Raw genomic sequence first — 21,466 nt, 5'->3', positions numbered from 1 at the left:
ATTCCTCTAGCGGTCACCAACCTACAGTTATCCTCTAGCGGTCACCAACCTGACAGTTATCCTCTAGTGCCAAACTCAGTGTTCACCACAACCTACATTATTCCTCTAGCGGTCCACCAACTACAGTTAGTCCTTTAGCGGTCACCGAACCTACAGTTATCCTCTTCTTAGCGGGCTTCACCAACCTAACAGTTATCCTCTACGCGTCACCAACCCTACAGTTATTCTCTATGCGTCACCAACCTACACGTTATCCTTAGTGGTCACGCAACCTACAGTTATCTCTAAGTGGTCACCAACCGACAGTTATCTCTGAGATGTCACCAACCCTATTATCCAGTGCGTTACGAACACATCCTAGTGGTCACCAACCTACAGGTACTCCGTTCTAGTGGTCACAACCTAACAAGTTATCGTCTAGCCGCGTCACCAACACCTACAGTATTCCTCTAGCGGACCAACCGTATTAGCGGTCACCAAACCTTAAGAGTTATCTCATGCGTCCACCCTACCAGTACCGTCACGGTCCACCAACCTACAGTTATCCTCTAGCCGCTCACCAACCTACAAGTTCATCCTCCTTCAGCGGTGCACCAGTACCATACAGTGTTATCCTCTAGGCGGTTCCACGCAACCTAGCAGTTATCACCTCGAGCGGTCACGGACTACAGCCTATCCTCTAGCGGTCACCAACCTACAGTTATCCTCTAGCGGTCACCACCCTACAGTTATCCTCTAGCGGTAACCAACCTACAGTTATCCTCTATATAACCTTTTGAGTAAAGATACCTTTCGCAGTCAAAAAGCAAGCCGAGATCTACATTTAAAATGTAACATTGACCTAACACAAACAGTTCTGTAGTAAGTCTCGTACATTATCACAGCATATTGGCTGTGTGCCTGGCCTGCCAAGATTGTTCTTCTCAGACCATATTATATTTCAGAACTCAAGCTTTGATAACAATATAGATTAATTCATTTTATCCACCAGCCACTGCGGAAGGTAGATTTAAAAAAATCTAACATCTTCTCAGATTTTTTTACCAGGCCAAATATTTTTGTGTCATTCTTACAGCAAAAAGCATGCTATGTAATGTTTCTAAAACGTTAAATAGTAAGAAGTGATGTGGTATATTGCTACATTTTATTGACCTGAGTCTTTTAGCCTAAATATCACAGATGAGACAAGTGTTCAGCTGCCCACTTAAAGGGCAGGAGGATACCGTGGCAACGAAGGGACTCAAACAGTGTGCCAGTGAGATATGAGAATTTTACTAGTAGCCGATGTGTCTTCGCTAAAACTTTTAAAACCAACCTAGCTTGTGAACAAAACAATGCAAATGGCCAACAAAAAGGACAAAAGATTCACTTTAGTAGACTTCCGAATAAATTACAACTTTTATGCCTGTGCGCAGCGCTTCTAAAAATGAATGTTGACATAAATCACAGCGTGCACAGCTCCCCAGCCAGGCATGAAGTTACGCATCACGTGAGGAGGGTCAGGACTCAATGCCTTTGGGTTTAGGGTTTCCTGGGTTTGAGAAGATCTGGTTCTGACGCCAAGTAGCCAGGATACTATACACATCACTACCGAGACTACTATACACATCACCACCTAGACTACTATACACATCACCACCTAGACTACTATACACATCACCACCTAGACTACTATACACATCACCACCTTATAATCACATACCACCGAGACTACTATAGACATCAGCCACGCTTAGACAAACTATACTACGACCTACACCATAGAACTACTATTATCACTCACACCATCGCCTAGACTACTATACACATGCACCACTAGACTACTTATAACACATTACCACCGAGACTACTTATACATCACTCACTTTACACTACCACCTAGACTACTATCCACATCACCACTGAGACTACTATACACATCACCTATAGTTGGAAACCTGTAAAGGTGGAGAGACTCTGGGACAACATGGTTGAATTCCGGAGGCTATAGTTGGAACCTGTAAAGGTGGCAGTGCGTTCTTCAAGTCCAGGTAAGACCTCTGTTCCCGGTGGCCATAGACGAAAGACAAACAATCAACACAACACCACACCCATACAACACAACACACACAACCCCAACACAACAACACACCCCAGCCACCCACACCCAACAACACCCCAAACACCCAAACACACCCCAAAACACCATTCCCCCAACAACACCCCCCCGGGCACAACACAATACACGACCGCCAACACAATTCAATAACCCGCCGCAACACAATCGTGGGGGGGGGGGGTCAAATCATGACTTGAACTCTAGAAAAATGTTTTCTACTTGGAATTCCGAGTTGGATGACCGTTCAAAACCATTTTTCCCCAGTCGGATCTCATTTTCTCAGAGTTCCCAGTTGTTGAACGCACTGAAGTCGGAGACTTACGAGTTCCCAGCTTTTTTGAACACAGCATTAGTCTCAGCGGAGCGGAGGGGGAGAGAGCAGCAGCAGCGCGCCGTACGGTTCTGACCCAGAGTAGGCCGCGCCGTACAGTTCTGACCCGGAGTAGGCCGCGCCGTACGGTTCTGACCCGGAGTAGACCGCGCCGTACGGTTCTGACCGGGAGTAGGCCGCGCCGTACGGTTCTGACCGGGAGTAGGCCGCGCCGTACGGTTCTGACCCGGAGTAGGCCGCGCCGTACGGTTCTGACCGGGAKTAGGCCGCGCCGTACGGTTCTGACCCGGAGTAGGCCGCGCCGTACGGTTCTGACCCGGAGTAGGCCGCGCCGTACAGCTACATCAAGTAGTCTAGGCTTAACACGGGAAAGTTTTAGTAGGACATTAGCCTACATTAATCAAATGTTATTTGTCACATGCGCCGAATACAACAGGTGTACACCTTACTGTGAAATGCCGAATACAATCCCTTAACCAACAATGCAGTTCAAGAAATAGAGTTAAGAAAATATTTATTAAATAAACTAGAGTAAAAAAAACAAATCGAATCAAAAAGTAACAAGAAAATTACATAATAACGATGCTATATACAGGGGGTACCGGTACCGAGTCAATGTGCGGCGGTACAGGTTAGTCGAGGTAATTTGTAAAGTATAGATGCATAGATAATAAACAGAGAGTAGCAGCAATGCAAATAGTCCAGGTGGCCAGTTGATTAATTGTTCAGCAGTATTATGGCTTGGGGGTAGAAGCCATTAAGGAGCATTTTGGACTTAGACTTAACGTGGTACCGCTCCGGTAACGCTTGCCGTGGTCTATGACTTCGGTGACTTTTTGGGCCTTCCACTGAGACCGCCTAGTATATAGGTCCTGGATGGCAGGAAGCTTGGCCCCAGTGATGTACTGGGGCGGCAGGTAGCCTAGTGGTTAGAGCGTTGGGCCAGTAACCGAAAGGTTGCAAGATCGAATCCCCGAGCTGACAAGGTACAAATCTGTCGTTTTGCCCCTGAACAAGGCAATTAACCCACTGTTCCTAGGCCATCGATGAAAATAAGAATTTGTTCTTAACTGACTTGCCTAGTTAAATAATGGTAAAAAATAAAACACTCTGTAGCGTTTTACGGTCAGATGCCAAGCAGTTGCGATACCAGACAGTGATGCAACCGGTCAGGAAGTCTCGATGGTGCAGCTGTAGAACTTTGAGGATCTGGGGTCCCATGACAAATCTTTGCAGTCTCCTGAGATGGAAAAAGTGCCCTCTTCACAACTGTCTTGGTGTGTTTGGACCATGATAGTTTGTTGGTGATGTGGACACCAAGGAACTTGAAACTCTCGACCAGCTTCATTTCAGCCCCGTTGATGTTAATTGGGGACTGTTCATCCTTCCTTTTCCTGTAGTCCACAATCAGCTCCTTTGTCTTGATCATGTTGTTGGTCCTTGCACACTTGGACCTCCTACCTATAGGTGGTCTCATCATTGTCAGTGATCAGGCCTGTTGTGTCGTCAGCAAACTCGGGAATGGTGCTTGGCCACGCATTCGTAGGTGAACAGGGAGTACAGGAGGAGACTAAGCACGCAGCCCTGAGGGGCCCCAGTGTTGAGGATCAGCATGGCAGATGTGTTGTTGCCTACCCTTACCACCTGGGGGCGACCTGCCAGGAAGTCCAGGATCCAGATACAGAGGGAGGTGTTTAGTCCCAGGGTCCTAAGCTTAGTGATGAGCTTTGAGGGCACTATTGTGTTGAACGCTGAGCTGTAGTCAATTAATAGCATTCTCATATAGGTGTTCCTATTGTCCAGGGGGGAAAGGGCAGTGTGGAGTGTGATTGAGAGTGCGTGGATCTGTTGGGGCGGTTTGAGAATTGGAGTGGGTCTAGGGTTTCTGGCATGAGTCATTAGAGAATGCTGTCGGAGGGGATGGTTGCTGTTTTACGGGCTCCTAACCAACAGCGCTATCTGTTTGTTTCGTTGCATTGTTTGTAACTAATTTTGTACATAAAGTTGTTGCTACCTGCTCTCTTATGACCGAAAAGAGCTTCTGGACATCAGAACAGCGATTACTGACCTCGAACTGGGCAAAGACTTTTTATTTAACGAGTCCGACGCAAAGGATATAGTGCTTTGACGAGACAAGGCCCAAATCCCCGTCATCAGCGTGAAGAAAAAACTGAGAAAATGGGGGAGGAGGGCGTGGTGCCTTGTAAGAATTCGCCAATGAGTAGGTAAACCCCCACTACCCTTCGTATTATTGGCCAACGTGCAATTATTGGAAAACAAACTGAACAATCTATGATCAAGACTATCCTACCAACGGGACATTAAAAACTGTAATATCTTATGTTTCACCGAGACGTGGCTGAATGACGACACAGCTAATATAGAGCTGGCTGGCTACTCAGTGCATCGGCAGGACAGAGCAGCTACGTCTGGTAAGACGAGGGGCGGGGGTGTGTGTCTATTTGTCAATAACTGCTGGTGAGCGATGTCTAATATTAAACAAGTCTCGAGGTACTGCTTGCCTGGAGGTAGAGTACCTCATGATAAGCTGTAGACCACACTACCTACCAAGAGTCTATCTAMCAAGAGTCTTCATCTATATATTCGTAGCTGTCTATTTACCACCAAAAACCAAATCAAATTTTATTTGTCACATACACATGGTTAGCAGATGTTAATGCGAGTGTAGCGAAATGCTTGTGCTTCTAGTTCCGACAATGCAGTAATATCCAACGAGAAATCTAACCTAACAATTTCACAACAACTACCTTATACACACAAGTGTAAAGGGATGAAGAATATGTACATAAAAATATATGAATGAGTGGTGGTACAGAACCGATGCTGGTACTAAGACTGCACTCAACCACCTGTATAAGGCCATAAGCAAACAAGAAAATGCTCATCCAGAAGCAGCGCTCCTAGTGGCCGGCGACTTTAACGCAGGAAAACAAATCCATTTTACCTAATTTCTACCGGCATGTGCAACCAGAGGGGAAGAAAAAAAACTTGAGACCACCTTCACGCCACACACAAAGACAAACATCTCCCTCGCCCTGCATTTGGCGAATCTGACCATAATTCTATCCTCCTGATTCCCGCTTACAAGCAAAAACTCAAGCAGGAAGTACCAGTGACTTGCTCAATACGGAAGTGGTCAGACGACGCGGAAGCTACAGGACTGGAATATGTTCCGGGATTCATCCGATGTCATTGAGGAGTACACCACCTCAATCACCGGCTTCGTCAATAAGTGCATCGAGGACGTCGTCCCCACAGTGACCGTACGTATATTTCCCAACCAGAAGCCATGGATTACAGGCAACATCCACACTGAGCTAAAATCAGAGCTGATTAGTTTTTGAGTAGTTTTTGCTTGTAAGCAGGAATCAGGAGAATATAGTTATGGTCAGATTTCCCTGGCAGATAAATTAGCCTACATGGCTATATAGCAACAGTATTATATTTACAGTTAGCAATCCTGCTAAGTGTTTTGAGTTCCCACTAGGGGTGTTAATGGTTAACCGGTTAGACACGGGACATTTTGACCAGTGATTCTCATCGGTCTATAGGTTATTTTGCATAATTTTGTGGAATGAAATTAACACGTGTCTATTTTTGTTCGTCTTCCTCACAACCACACAGCATACAGAACCCAGTCTGAGGAGCAGAATGGCCTCCTGTCAGACAGCATGAAAGCAGCTCCTCAAAAAGATGGTACTGGAGTAAAACATGTGCTTTCATTGCACAGCAAATAACAAACAAAAAAAAGTCATAATAATTCAAAAGATTGCTGAGAAAATCTGGTCTTTTAATTGACGTATGCTTACTTTGACCTTAAGCCGATTATGATAAGCAGAGTAAGGTGTTTACATGACTATTGTATAGTCTGCCTACTGCTATAAATCGGTTAAATATAAAATGATTACTATGCATGTAGGGCTGCCAACTTTTCAAAAAAGCTTAGAGTGAGAATTGCTATGTGAATTTCATTGCCCCCAGTACAACCCCTAGACAGGGGGTCTGGGGTCCTCCCCCCAGGAAAATTATACTGTTTTAAAGCTAATTTCCTGAAATTCTACATATTTTGACATCGCTTAGACCTATGACCAGGGAGGAAAATAAAACCCACAGATCAGGGCCTGGTTTCCCCCCCCAAAATATAATGGAAATCACAATGAGAATATCATGAGAACCACAATGCATACGGTATCATGAGAACCACAATACGGTATCATGAGAACCACAATGTGGTATCATGAGAACCACAATGTGGTATCATGAGAATCTCAATACGGTATCATGAGAACCACAATACGGTATCATGACAACCACAATACATACGGTATCATGACAACCACAATACATACGGTATCATGACAACCACAATACATACGGTATCATGAGAACCACAATACATACGGTATCATGAGAACCACAATACATACGGTATCATGAGAACCACAATACATACGGTATCATGAGAACCACAATACGGTATCATGAGAACCACAATACGGTATCATGAGAACCACAATACGGTATCATGAGAACCACAATACGGTATCATGAGAACCACAATGCGGTATCATGAGAACCACAATGCGGTATCATGAGAACCACAATACGGTATCATGAGAACCACAATACGGTATCATGAGAACCACAATACGGTATCATGAGAATCACAATACATATGGTCCATTAATCTCAATGAAGCATAGTATTTTCTAGTGGTTGAGTCATTTTATTGTTGGGAAAAAATGTTACGTTTATTGACCGGTTAGTCAGCAGCAAAATGGACTGAAATGTGCATTCCTAGTTCCCACTTCCTCAGGTGGTGAATAACATCGCCTACAGGCCAATATGCACAAAGATGTTGCCAAATTCTCTGAACAGACTAAATCCACCGGATCATTCTGGATCCTATTTTAACAAGTTGCAATTCAAAATATCAACCATACATTTCCTGTATTTATTACATGAAATAGCTTACTTTATTAATCAAGTCTTACTGGGGGGGGACATTCGAGAGCCTTGCCGCCTAATGTAAAGTAACTGTCTATTAAAATTTTTGTTATCGTTGCATTTGATGAGAAAAAGTTCAAATTTACCATGACTTTTTCTCTGTATCACTCAACTCTAGCACCTCCCCTTTTCTCTACATCACTCTAGCACCTCCCCTTGTCTCTACATCACTCAACTCTAGCACCTCCCCTTTTTCTCTAAATCACTCAACTTATGCCCATTATGTGTATTGTGAATCTCATTATATTATATACAAATATACTCCTGTTAGGGTTAGGACAGTTTCTGACCTAGAGTGACTGAGGTTAGGACAGTTTATGACCTAGAGTGACTGAGGTTAAGGTTAGGACAGTTTCTGACCTAGAGTGACTGAGGTTAAGGTTAGGACAGTTTCTGACCTAGTGTGACTGAGGTTAAGGTTAGGACAGTTTATGACCTAGTGTGACTGAGGTTAAGGTTAGGACAGTTTCTGACCTAGTGTGTCTTTGAGGTTCTTGACGATGGATGCCTTCCTGGCGCTGTTCTTCCTCTCGAYRTAGTTRGAGGGTACGAAGCCGGTCTTGTTGGTGGYRTTACGGACCCTCCACCAGGACTTACTGTCGTCCAGCAGCCACAGACGCTCGTTCTTCTTAATGTCCAACTCCTGGTCCTGCTGAGCCAGGTAGTCAAACTTGGCGATGACAATCACCTCTTCTGTCATCTTGGACCTCTGGACCTGGGGAGAGAGAAGAAATACGGTTTAGACCTGGGGACCTGTGTGACTGGCAGATAACTGTGCGGACAGTGTGGGAGAGTGCGCCAACGAGAGGTAGGCCTATCCCCGTTTCAATAAGATATATCTGCACAGCTCCTTCAGCATTCAGTTGTTTCTAAAATGGCTTTCGCAATGTCAAATCATAGGCTGTTTTAGTTGAGTGTCGCTCTTGCTGCGGGCGATTGCCTGATCCACCTCTACGCTGACGACCCCTTTCTGTATACTTCTGGCCCTTCCTTGGACACTGTGCTAACTAACCTCCAGGCGAGCTTCAATGCCATGCAACACTCCTTCCGTGGCCTCAAACTGCTCTTAAACGCTAGTAAAACCAAATGCACGCTCTTCAACCGATCCCTGCCTGCACCAGCCCACCCGACTAGCATCACTACTCTGGATGGTTCGGACTTAGAATATGTGGACAACTACAAATACCTAGGTGTCTGGCTAGACTGTAAACTCTCCTTCCAGACTCATATTAAACATCTCCAATCCAAAATCAAATCTAGAATCGGCTTCCTATTTCGCAACAAAGCCTCCTTCACTCACGCCGCCAAACTTAAACTTACCCTAGTAAAACTGACTATCCTACCGATCCTCGACGATGTCATCTACAAAATAGCCTCCAACACTCTACGCAGCAAACTGGATGCAGTCTATCACAGTGCCATCCGTTTTGGTACCAAATCACCTTATACCACCCACCTCTGAGACCTGTATGCAATTCTTTTAGAATAAACTTTCTTTCCTTGTCCAGTAGCCAAAGGCACTAACCTAGTCATTAACATCCCGTGCTAGTTGTTGATAAACCTAGTCATATTAGCATCCCATGCTAGTTGTTGATAANCCATGCTAGTTGTTGATAAACCTAGTCATATTAGCAAGCCATGCTAGTTGTTGATAATCCTAGTCATATTAGCAACCCATGCTAGTTGTTGATAATCCTAGTCATATTAGCAACCCATGCTAGTTGTTGATAAACCTAGTCATATTAGCAACCCATGCTAGTTGTTGATAAACCTAGTCATATTAGCAAGCCATGCTAGTTGTTGATAGACCTAGTCACATCAACATCCCATGTTAGTTGATGATAATCCTAGTCATATTAGCATCCCATGCTAGTTGTTGATAAACCTAGTCATTAACATCCCATGCTAGTTGTTGATAATCCTAGTCATATTAGCATCCCATGCTAGTTGTTGATAATCCTAGTCATATTAGCAAGCCATGCTAGTTGTTGATAAACCTAGTCATATTAGCAGGACATGCTAGTTGTTGATAAACCTAGTCATATTAGCAGGACATGCTAGTTGTGGATAATCCTAGTCATATTAGCATCCCATGCTAGTTGTTGATAAACCTAGTCATATTAGCAAGCCATGCTAGTTGTGGATAATCCTATCTATTAGCAACCATGCTAGTTGTTGATAACCTAGTCATATTAGCAAGCCATGCTAGTTGTTGATAATCCTAGTCATATTAGCAACCCATGCTAGTTGTTGATAAACTAGTCATATTAGCAACCCATGCTAGTTGTTGATAACCTAGTCATATTAGCAACATGCTAGTTGTTGATAATCCTAGTCATATTAGCAACCCATGCTAGTTGTTGATAATCCTAGTCATATTAGCAACCCATGCTGTTGTTGATAAACCTAGTCATATTAGCAACCCATGCTAGTTGTTGATAAACCTAGTCATATTAGCAAAGCCATGCTAGTTGTTGATAGACCTAGTCACATCAACATCCCATGTTAGTTGATGATAATCCTAGTCATATTAGCAAGCCATGCTAGTTGTTGCATCTTTAGATCTCTCCCTCTTTCTAAATGTCTAACGGATGTTTTCATCTCTGTCCCATGAAACCACTCACATGCAGTGCGCTTTGACAGTGTTTTCCACTAATTGCATTATGGAAGGAACAGCTGCACGTAGCCGTAGCCTACTGCCTCGTGTACAATGCTGCACTTAAGTGGCCAAATAATAGTCCAACATTTTAAGCTCAAGTTCTGATCGGTTGCATCAGACTTACGTTTTTCCTTACTTCTTTGGGATAGGGGGCGGTATTTTGACGTCCGGATGAAAAGCGTGCCCAAAGTAAGCTGCCTGCTACTCAGGCCCAGAAGCTAGGATATGCATATAATAATAATGGTAGATTTGGATAGAAAAGACTCTAAAGTTTCTAAAACTGTTAAAATTAGGTCTGTGCGTATAACAGAACTAATATGGCAGGCAAAACCCAGAGGACAAACTATCCAAGAATATTTTTTGGGGAGTTCACTGTGTTTTCAATTTGTTTTCTATGGTAAACTAGATTTATGAAGCACCTGGTTGCAGTTCCTATGGCTTCCACTAGATGTCAACAGTATTTAGAAATTGGTTGATGTTTTTCCTTTGAGAAATGAAGAAGTACGGCTATTCAGAATGAGAGTCAAGCCAAGTGGACTCTTGTTTGGGGCGCGCGACCTGTAGCTCGCTCCACTTTGACTTTATCCGCTATTGAACACAGTATATTCAGTCTTAAATTTGATCGATTATTTACGTTTTAGGATACCTAAGGATGGATTAGGAAAGTTGTTTGAAATGTTTGGACAAAGTTTACAGGTAACTTATTAGATCATTTGTAGTCATGTTGTGCGAGTTGGAACCAGTGTTTTTCTGAATCAAACGCGCCAAATAAATGGACATTTTGGGGATATAAAAAAGGAGTTTATCGAACAAAAAGGACCATTTGTGATGTTTCTGGGACATATTGGAGTGCCAACAGAAGATCTTCAAAAGGTAAGGCATGAATTATATCATTATTTTTTACTTTTGTGTCGCAACCTGCCTGTTTGAAAATGATTGTTATGCATTTGTATGGTGGGGTGCTGTCCTCAGATAATCGCATGTTGTGCTTTCACCGTAAAGCCTTTTTGAAATCTGACACCGCGGCTGGATTAACAAGAAGTTAAGCTTTATTTTGACATATTGCATGTGTATTTTCAAGAATGTTAAATATTTACAATTCTGTAGTTTGAACTTGGCGCCCTGCACTTTCACTGGATGTTGGTCAGGTGGGACGCTACCGTCCAACCTAGCCTAGAGGTTTAAGTAGCCTAGGCCTACTGGTTGTATGAATTTGGGATCAATCGTCCCACAACTGTCAGAGTCTGTTCAGAACAGCTGGAAAAGCTGATCTACTATGGAGGATACTAGTTGTTGTTAAACAGTCTGATGTGTTAAAGTTGTTCAGGGGATGTAACACATACAAAAGCCAAGGCCCAGACAAAATAAGTGGACATGTGTTAAAGCACTGTGCTGAACAATTGGCTGGTGTTTTTACAAACATTTTCCAATCCTCACTCGACCAGGAACACGTGCCAGTACTGTGGGAAAAAATCAATAATTATACCAATTGCTAAAGCATCTAATCCCTCTGTGCTGAATGACTACTGCCCTGTCGCCTTGACATCCTTAGTMATGAAATACCTTGAGAAACAGTGAAAAGTCACCCAGAAGTTTCTTGACCGATTTCAGTTTGCCTATCAGCCTAGCAGAGGAGTTGATGATGCCATTCTTACCCTCCTCAACATGGTCTATAGACATCTAGAGGGTGCCAAATCCCATGTCAGGGTTCTGTTTGTTGACTTTTCTTCTGCCTTCAACACAATCCAGCCCTACATTCTGGCACAGAGACTCATTCGGGACTTCTCCTTAGATGGGGGGCTGGTTTTATGGCTGTTGGACTTCCTGAGCCAACGCTCACAGCGAGTCAAAATAGGTCCCCACGTGCAATACCAACACAGGCTCTCCTCAGGGATGTGTTTTGTACCCACTCCTGTATATCTTGTACACTAATAGTTGTACACTGGAGCTCCCCAGGGGTGCGTGCTCAGTCCGCTCCTGTACTCCCTGTTCACCCACGACTGCATGGCCAGGCACGACTCCAACACCATCAAGTTTGCTGACGACACAACAGTGGTAGGCCTGATCACCGACAACGATGAGACAGCCTATAGGGAGGAGGTCAGAGACCTGGCCGGGTGGTGCCAGAATAACAACCTATCCCTCAACGTAACCAAGACTAAGGAGATGATTGTGGACTACAGGAAAAGGAGCACCGAGCACGTCCCCATTCTCATCAACGGGGGCTGTAGTGGAGCAGGTTGAGAGCTTCAAATTCCATCAACAACAAACTAGAATGGTCCAAACACACCTACACCTTTATTTTCTTTTTAAAATATTTTTTTGCACTATTGGTTAGTAAGTATTTCACTGTCAGGTCTACACCTGTTGTATTCGGCGCACATGACAAATAAACTTTGATTTGACCCATCCTGACAGACACCTCGTTACGTTCGCTGAAGACACGGCCTTGATCAGCCTGTTGCATGAGGACGAGGAACACCGTGGCCGGTCCTAGATGACTTTGTAGAGTGGTGTGAGGAATCACACTTGGTCCTCAATACCAAACAAGACCAAAGAGATGTGCATAGACTTCAGGAAGTGTACAACACCTACCTCTGCAACATCTATCAGAGGTCAGAACGTAGAGATTGTAGAGGAATACAAATACCTGGGTGTCCTCTTGGACAATAAGACCTGGGCCCAATAATACAACACCTACCTCTGCAACATCTATCAGAGGTCAGAACATAGAGATTGTGGAGGNCTGGGTGTCCTCTTGGACAATAAGACCTGGGCCCAATAATACAACACCTACCTCTGCAACATCTATCAGAGGTCAGAACATAGAGATTGTGGAGGAAGAGAGATATCTGGGTGTCCTCTTGGACAATAAGCTTCAGTGGAGTAAATGTACACACCTGATCTACAAAAAGAGCCAACAGAGACTGTACTTTCAACAAGCTGGGATCTTTTAATGTAGACTGTACTATACTGACTCTGTTTTACAAATCTTTCATTGAGAGTATTTAAACTTTTGGTACTGTTTGTTGGTTTGACAATGCCACTATCAGCGAGAGAAATATGTTGAGAAGGATTATCACCACAGCAAGCAAGGTACTTGGAGTCAAACAGTCAGGCCTGGATGAGATGTTTAAGGTCAGGGCCCTCAGCAAGGTACTTGGAGTCAAACAGACAGGCCTGGATGAGATCTTTAAGGTCAGGGCCCTCCGCAAGGCTCACAAAATCATTTTAGACCCAAGCCCCCCCTGTACCTGGACTTTAAACTACTCCCCGCTGGGCGCAGGTATAGGGCACCCCTCAGCAGGAAAAACATATACCTGATAAATATCTGATCATCAATAGACTAGAGAATGTTTAACCCAGCGGCCGTATACCAGCTACCAAACTAACCCTGATTCAGATGACCATCCTACCCATGCTAGATTATGGAGACATAATTTATAGATCGGCAGGGTAAGGGTGCTCTCGAGCGGCTAGATGTTCTTTACCATTCAGACATCAGATTTGCCACCAATGCTCCTTATAGGACACATCACTGCACTCTATACTCCTCTGTACTGGTCATCTCTGTATACCCGTCGCAAGAACCACTGGTTGATGCTTATTTATAAAACCCTCTTAGGCCTCAATCCACCCTATCTGAGATCTCTTCTGCAGCCCTCATCCTCCACATACCACACCCATTATGCCAGTCACATTCTGTTGCCCGATAATTGAATGTTCATTTCTCTACCATAAGCCACCTCCAACGTCCTTTTAGAGAATTTGGCAGTACGTCCAACCGGCCCCACAACCACGCCAGCCCAGGACCTCTACATCCGGCATCTTTACCTGCGGGATCGTCTGAGACCAGCCACCCGGACAGCTGATTGTATTTATTTATTTGACCTTTATTTGACCTTTATTTAACAAGGCAGGTCAGTTAAGAACACATTTTTATTTACAATGATGGCCTACTCCGGCCAAACCCTAACGACGCTTGGCCAATTGTCCGCCGCCCTATGGGACTCCCAATCACAGCCGGTTGTGATACAGTCTGGAATCAAACCAGGGTCTGTATTGATGCCTCTAGCACTGAGATACAGTGCCTTAGACCACTGCSCCACTCAGGAGCCCCGAAACTGAGGAGTATTTCTGTCTGTAATAAAGCTGTTTTGTGGGGAATAACCTATTCTGATATGCTGGGCCTGGCTCCCCAGTGAGTGGGCCTATACCCTCCCAGGCCCACCCATGGCTGTGGCCCTTCCCAGTCATGCCAAATCCATAGATTAGGGCTTAMATTTATGTATTTCAATTGACTGATTTCATTATATAAACTGTAACTCAGTAAAATGGTTGATATTTTTGTTCAGTATAATTCCCCTGAGKCAGATTAGCAGCCTAACTCTCACACCATAACGGTGTTAACCTAATGCTTCTCTCTAGTACGGCGGCGTCAATCAGTCGGTTAGTTAGAGGAAACAGTGCACTGCAGTGTGCATATTGAACGCAAACCAAAACTACAGCAGTTCTCACAGCGTTGCAACCACCCTCCACCGCAACAATGTTGCACATGGTCTAGGTATCACAAGGTGCACAGCTTCCTCCCAGTGTAACACAGGGCTGGTGAGATATCACAGCTTCCCCCAGCTGTAACACAGGCTGTGTGAGAGAGAACACACCTTCCTCGCAGTGTAAGACAGGGTGGTGAAAGAGATCCACAGCTTCCTCCCAGTGAAACACAGGGCTGGTGAGAGAGGTCACAGCTTCCTCCCATGTGCAACACAGGGCTGGTGAGAGAGATCACAGCTTCCTCCCATGCAACACAGGCTGGTGAGAGAGATCACAGCTTCCTCCCAGTGCAACACAGGCTGGTGAGAGAGATCACAGCTTCCTCCCAGTGAAACACAGGGCTGGTGAGAGATATCACAGCTTCCTCCCAGTGTAACACAGGGCTGGTGGAAGAGATCACAGCTTCCTCCCAGTGTAACACAGGGCTGGTGAGAGAATCACAGCTTCCTCCCAGTGAAACACAGGGCTGGTGAGAGAGATCACAGCTTCCTCCCAGTGAAACACGGGCTGGTGAGAGATCACAGCTTCCTCCCAGTGAAACACGGGGCTGGTGAGAGATCCACAGCTTCCTCCCAGTGTAACACGGGCTGGTGAGAGATCACAGCTTCCTCCCAGTGTAACACGGGGCTGTGAGAGAATCACAGCTTCCTCCCAGTGTTAACACGGGGCTGGTGAGAGATCACATCTCCTTCCAGTGAAACACAGGGCTGTGAGAGAGATCACAGCTTCCTCCCGTTAACACAGGGCTTGGTGAGAGATCACAGCTTCCTCCCAGTGAAACACAGGGCTGGTGAGAGAGATCACAGCTTCCTCCCAGTGTAACACAGGGCTGGTGAGAGAGATCACAGCTTCCTCCCAGTGTAACACAGGGCTGGTGAGAGAGATCACAGCTTCCTCCCAGTGTAACACAGGGCTGTGAGAGAGATCACAGCTTCCTCCCAGTGTAACACAGGGCTGGTGAGAGAGATCACAGCTTCCTCCCAGTGCAACACGGGCTGGTGAGAGAGATCACAGCTTCCTCCCAGTGTAACACAGGCTGGTGAGAGATCACATCTTCCTCCCATGGAACACAGCTGTGAGAGAGATCACAGCTTCCTCCCAGTGTAACACAGGGCTGGTGAGAGATCACAGCTTCCTCCCAGTGAAACACAGGGCTGGTGAGAGAGATCACAGCTTCCCCCAGTGTAACACAGGGCTGGTGAGAGAGATCACAGCTTCCTCCCAGTGTAACACAGGGCTGGTGAGAGAGATCACAGCTTCCTCCCAGTGAACACAGGGCTGGTGAGAGAGATCACAGCTTCCTCCCAGTGTAAACAGGCTGGTGAGAGAGATCACAGCTTCCTCCCAGTGTAACACAGGGCTGGTGAGAGAGATCACAGCTTCCTCCCAGTGTAACACAGGGCTGGTGAGAGAGATCACAGCTTCCTCCAGTGAACACAGGGCTGGTGAGAGAGATCACAGCTTCCTCCCAGTGTAACACAGGGCTGGTGAGAGAGATCACAGCTCCTCCCAGTGTAACACAGGGCTGGTGAGAGAGATCACAGCTTCCTCCCAGTGTAACACAGGGCTGGTGAAAGATCTTTACGATGAGATGCATCTCCCCAGTAGATACAGGTTCTACTCTCCATCTCCCCAATAATACAGGTCTCTACTCCTCCATCTCCCCAGTAGATACAGGTCTCTACTCCTCCATCTCCCCAGTAGATACAGGTCTCTACTCCTCCATCTCCCAGTAGATACAGGTTCTACTCCTCCACTCCCCAATAGATAAGGTCTCTACTCCTCCATCTCCCCAGTAGATACAGGTCTCTACTCCTCCATCTCCCCAGTAGATACAGGTCTCTACTCCTCCATCTCCCCAGTAGATACGGTCTCTACTCCTCCATCTCCCCAGTAGATACAGGTCTCTACTCCTCCATCTCCCCAATAGATACAGGTCTCTACTCCTCCATCTCCCCAGTAGATAACAGGTCTCTACTCCTCCATCTCCCAGTAGATACAGTCTCTACTCCTCCATCTCCCCAGAGATACAGTCTCTACTCCTCCATCTCTCAAGATACAGTCTCTACTCCTCCATCTCCCAGTAGATACAGGTCTCTACTCCTCCATCTCCCAATAGATACAGGTCTCTATTCCTCCATCTCCCCAGTAGATACAGGTCTCTACTCCTCCATCTCCCAGTAGATACAGTCTCTACTCCTCCATCTCCCCAGTAGATACAGGTCTCTACTCCTCCATCTCCCAGTAGATACAGGTCTCTACTCCTCCATCTCCCCAGTAGATTATACTACAGGTCTCTACTCCTCCATCTCCCCAGTAGATACAGGTCTCTACTCCTCCATCTCCCCAGTAGATACAGGTCTCTACTCCTCCATCTCCCCAGTAGATTAATACTACAGTCTCTACTCCTCCATCTCCCCAGTAGATTAATACTACAGGTCTCTACTCCTCCATCTCCCCAGTAGATACAGGTCTCTACTCCTCCATCTCCCCAGTAGATACAGGTCTCTACTCCTCCATCTCCCCAGTAGATACAGGTCTCTACTCCTCCATCTCCCCAGTAGATTAATACTACAGGTCTCTACTCCTCCATCTCCCCAGTAGATTAATACTACAGGTCTCTACTCCTCCATCTCCCCAGTAGATACAGTCTCTAACAAGTAATGATGAGGTCAATCTCTTCCACTTCAAACCATGAGATTCACATGCATGTCATTAGATGAAAGAGTAGAGAAAGCAGAGAGAACAGAGAGAGAGAAAACAGAGAGAGAGTAGAGAGGAGAAAACAGAGAGAGGTAGAGAGAGAAAACAGAGAGAGAGTAGAGAGAGAAAAACAGAGAGGGTAGAGAGAGAAAACAGAGAGGGTAGAGAGAGAAAACAGAGAGGGTAGAGAGAGAAAACAGAAGAGGGGAGAGAGAGAAAAACAGAGAGGTAGAGAGAGAAAACAGAGAGAAAAAGAGAAACAGAGGTGTAGAGAAGAAAACAGAGAGAAAACAGAGAGAAAACACAGAGAGCGAAAACACAGAGAGCGAAAACACAGAGAGAGAAAACAGAGAGTAGAAGAGAGAAAACAAGAAGAGGAAGAGAGAGGAAAACAGAGAGAGTAGAGAGAGAAAACGGAGAACACAGAGAGGAAGAGAGAGAACACAGGAGAGAGAACACAGAGAGAGAACACAGAGAGAGAAAACAGAGAGAGAAAACAGAGAGAGAAAACAGAGAGAGAAAACAGAGAGAGAAAACAGAGAGAGAAAACAGAGAGAGAAAACAGAGAGAAAACAGAGAGGGTAGAGAGAGAAAACAGAGAGAACAGAGAGAGAAAACAGAGAGAAAACAGAGAGAGAAAACAGAGAGAGAAAACCGAGAGTAGAAAGAGGGAGCAGAGAGTGTAGAGAGAGAACAGGGCTAACAACACTGTGTGAAATCAGTTGGTTAACCAGCCACCCCCAGGGATAACCCTTTGCAGAGTTGGGAATGCCAGAAATAGACACAAACATCTGTACCAGACCAACTGAGAATAGACAGAGGTCCACTGACTCTCACTGTTAGGCCTTCACAATGATCGTACAACCACGTAATCAACGGTTATGTATGAAACCCGTCATGAAAATAAAATAACCTTCATAAATGTTTAAAGGACCCCCCCCCCACAGGAAGTTGTCCCCACTATTTCGACGTAATTTCCTGTCTTAGAGAGGAAATGCACGATTAGGTTCCACCTCAGAAGAATGACAAAGGCTACATACAGTGCATTCAGAAATAATTCTGACCAGTTGACTTATTCCACATTTGGTTACATTATATCCTTATTCTAAAATGGATTCAATGTTGTTTTTTTACTTTCAATCTACACAAAATACCTCATAATGACCAGGCAAAAACAGGTTTAATAAAACTGAAATATTAAATGTACATAAGTATTCGGAMCTTTTACTCAGTACTTTGTTGAAGCACCTTTGGCAGTGATTACAGCATCAAGCTTGGCAGACCTGTGTTGTCTCTCAATCTTCTCTGCAGATCCTCTCAAGCTCTGTCAGGTTGGATGGGGAGCGTCGCTGCACAGCTATTTTCAGGTCTCTCCAGAGATGTTCGATCAGGTTCAAGTCCGAGCTCTGGCTGGGCCATTCAAGGACATTCAGAGACTTGTCCCGAAGCCACTACTGTGTGGTCTTGGCTGTGTGCTTAGGGTCGTTGTCCTGTTGGAAGGTGAACCTTCGCCTCAGTCTGAGGTCCTGAGTGCTCTGGAGCAGGTTTTCATCAAGGATCTCCTGTACTTTGCTCTGTTCATCTTTCCCTTGATCCTGACTAGTCTCCCAGTCCCTGCCGAAAAAGAAGATAGCCAGACAGCTTCACCGCGGCGTGTTCCTGTCAGGGGTAGTACTATGTATCGAGACAATCACTGATCCATGTCATCTCACAACCGTCCGAGATTATCTCTCTCTGCTGTTTACACATATCTCTCTCTGCTGTTACACATTATCTCTCCTCTGTTTACACATTACTCTCTCTGCTGTTTACACTTATCTCTCTCTGCTGTTTACACATATCTCTCTCTGCTGTTTACACATTATCCTCTCATCTGCTGTTACACATTATCTCTCTCTGCTGTTTACACATGATCTCTCCTTGCTGTTCACATGATCTCTCTCTCTCTGTTTACACATGATCTCATCTGCTGTTTACGCATATCTTCTCTCTCTGGCTGTTTACGCATTACTCTCTTCTCTCTGCTGTTTACGCATTATCTCTCTTTCTTCTGATGTTTACGCATTATCTCTCTCTCTGCTGTTACGCATTATCTCTCCTCTCTGATGTTTACGCATTATCTCTCTCTGTTTACCATATCTCTCTTCTGCTGTTTACGCATCTCTCTCTCTCTCTCTGCTGTTACGCATTATCTCTCTCTCTCTCTCTGCGTTTACGCTTATCTCTCTCTCTCTCTCTGCTGTTATATTCTCTGCTACTGATTCTCTCTCTGCTGTTACACATGATCTTCTCTTTCTCTGCTGTTTACACATGATTCTCTCTCTGCTGTTTACACATGATCTCTCTCTCTCTCTCTCTCTTCTCTGCTGTTTACACATTATCTCTCTCTGCTGTTTATACATGATCTCTCTCTCTGCGTTACACATGATTCTCTCTGTGTTTCAATCTCTCTCTCTGCGTTACACAGATCTCTCTTTCTCTGCTGTTTACACATGATCTCTCTTCTTCTGCTGTTTACACATTGATTCTCTTTTCCATGCTGTTTACACATGATCTCTCTTCTCTCTCTTCTCTGCTGTTTACACATTATCTCTCTCTGCTGTTTATACATGATCTCTCTCTGCTGTTTACACATTATCTCTCTCTCTGCTGTTTACACATTATCTCTCTCTCTGCTGTTTACACATATCTCTCTTTCTCTGCTGTTTACACATTATCTCTCTCTGCTGTTTATACATGATCTTCTCTCTGCTGTTTACACATTTATCTCTCTCTGCTGTTACACATTATCTTCTCTCTCTCTCTGCTGTTTACACATATCTTCGCCTCTGCACATATCTCTCTCTCTGCTGTTTTACACATTATCTCTCTTTCTCTGCTGTTACACATGATCTCTCTCTCTTTGCTGTTTATACATGATCTCTCTGCTGTTTACACATTATCTCTCTCTCTCTGCTGTTTACACATTATCTCTCTCTCTCTCTCTGCTGTTTATACATGATCTCTCTCTCTGCTGTTTACACTTATCTCTCTCATCTGCTGTTTACACATTATCTCTCTTGCTGTTTACCAATTCCTCTGTGCTGTTTACACTATCTCTTGCTGTTTACACATTATCTCTCTATGCTGTTTACACATGATCTCTCTGTGCTGTTACACATTATCTCTTCTCTCTTCTGTGCTGTTTACACATGATCTGTTATTTTGACTCAGACAATGGATAGACTTCATTTTGATTTGATGAATGATGCTCGCTACTACGTTACTCGGTAGCCTGACACAACAGCGTTACTCGTAGTCCTGACACAACTGCTTACTCGGTAGGCCTGACACAACTGCGTTACTCGTAGTGCCTACACAACACGTTAACTCGTACCACACAACGCGTACCCGTAAGCCTGAACAACCAGTTTGTAAAGACAGTTGATATCGATTGACCCCTCCTGTGTTTCGGCAATTTCAGGACAGTCCGTCTTTTAGGTCCGTAATCTACACACAATATCCATAATGACAAAGATAACAGGTTTATATAATATGTGTGTCAAACAAAACAAGCCATGAGGTCAAAGGAATTGTCCGTTAGAGCTCCGAGACAGGATTGTGTCAAGCACAGATCTGGAAGGGTACCAAACCATTCTGCAGCATTGAAGGTCCCCAAGAACACAGTGGCCTCCATCATTCTTATGGAGAAGTTTGGAACCACGAGACTCTTCCTAGCTGGCCGCCGGCCAAACTGACCAATCGGGCAGAAGGCCAATGGTCAGTCTGACAGAGCTCCAGAGTTCTCTGCGGAGATGGGAGAACTTACCAGAAGGAGCAACCATCTCTGCAGCACTCCACCCAATCAGGTCTTTGTGTAGAGTGGCCAGAGAAAGCCACTCCTCAGTAACAGGCACATGACAGCCAGCTTGGAATTTGCAAAAGGCATCTAAAGACTCTCAGACCATGAGAAACACGATTCTCTGGTCTGATGAAAAACCAAGATTCAACTCTTTGGCCTGAATGCGAAGTGTTCAGGCTGATGAAACTCGGCACCATCCCTACGGTGAGTTATGGTGGTGACAGCATTATGCGGGGGAGTTTTCAGCGGCAT

The 21,466-nt window shown here is 44.9% G+C and overlaps 1 pseudogene; it reads right to left on the bottom strand.

The window, feature by feature from the left end:
• Positions 1 to 7,714: 7,714 nt before the first annotated feature.
• Positions 7,715 to 21,466, bottom strand: part of LOC112075060 (SH2/SH3 adapter protein NCK1 pseudogene) — a 58,354-nt pseudogene continuing 44,602 nt past the window's right edge.

The sequence above is a fragment of the Salvelinus sp. IW2-2015 genome, unplaced genomic scaffold (genome assembly GCF_002910315.2).
Source record: "Salvelinus sp. IW2-2015 unplaced genomic scaffold, ASM291031v2 Un_scaffold2967, whole genome shotgun sequence".
NCBI lineage: Eukaryota > Metazoa > Chordata > Actinopteri > Salmoniformes > Salmonidae > Salvelinus > Salvelinus sp. IW2-2015.
The sequence above is the reverse complement of the archived record's forward strand: the minus strand, read 5'-3'. Positions and strand labels throughout refer to the sequence as shown.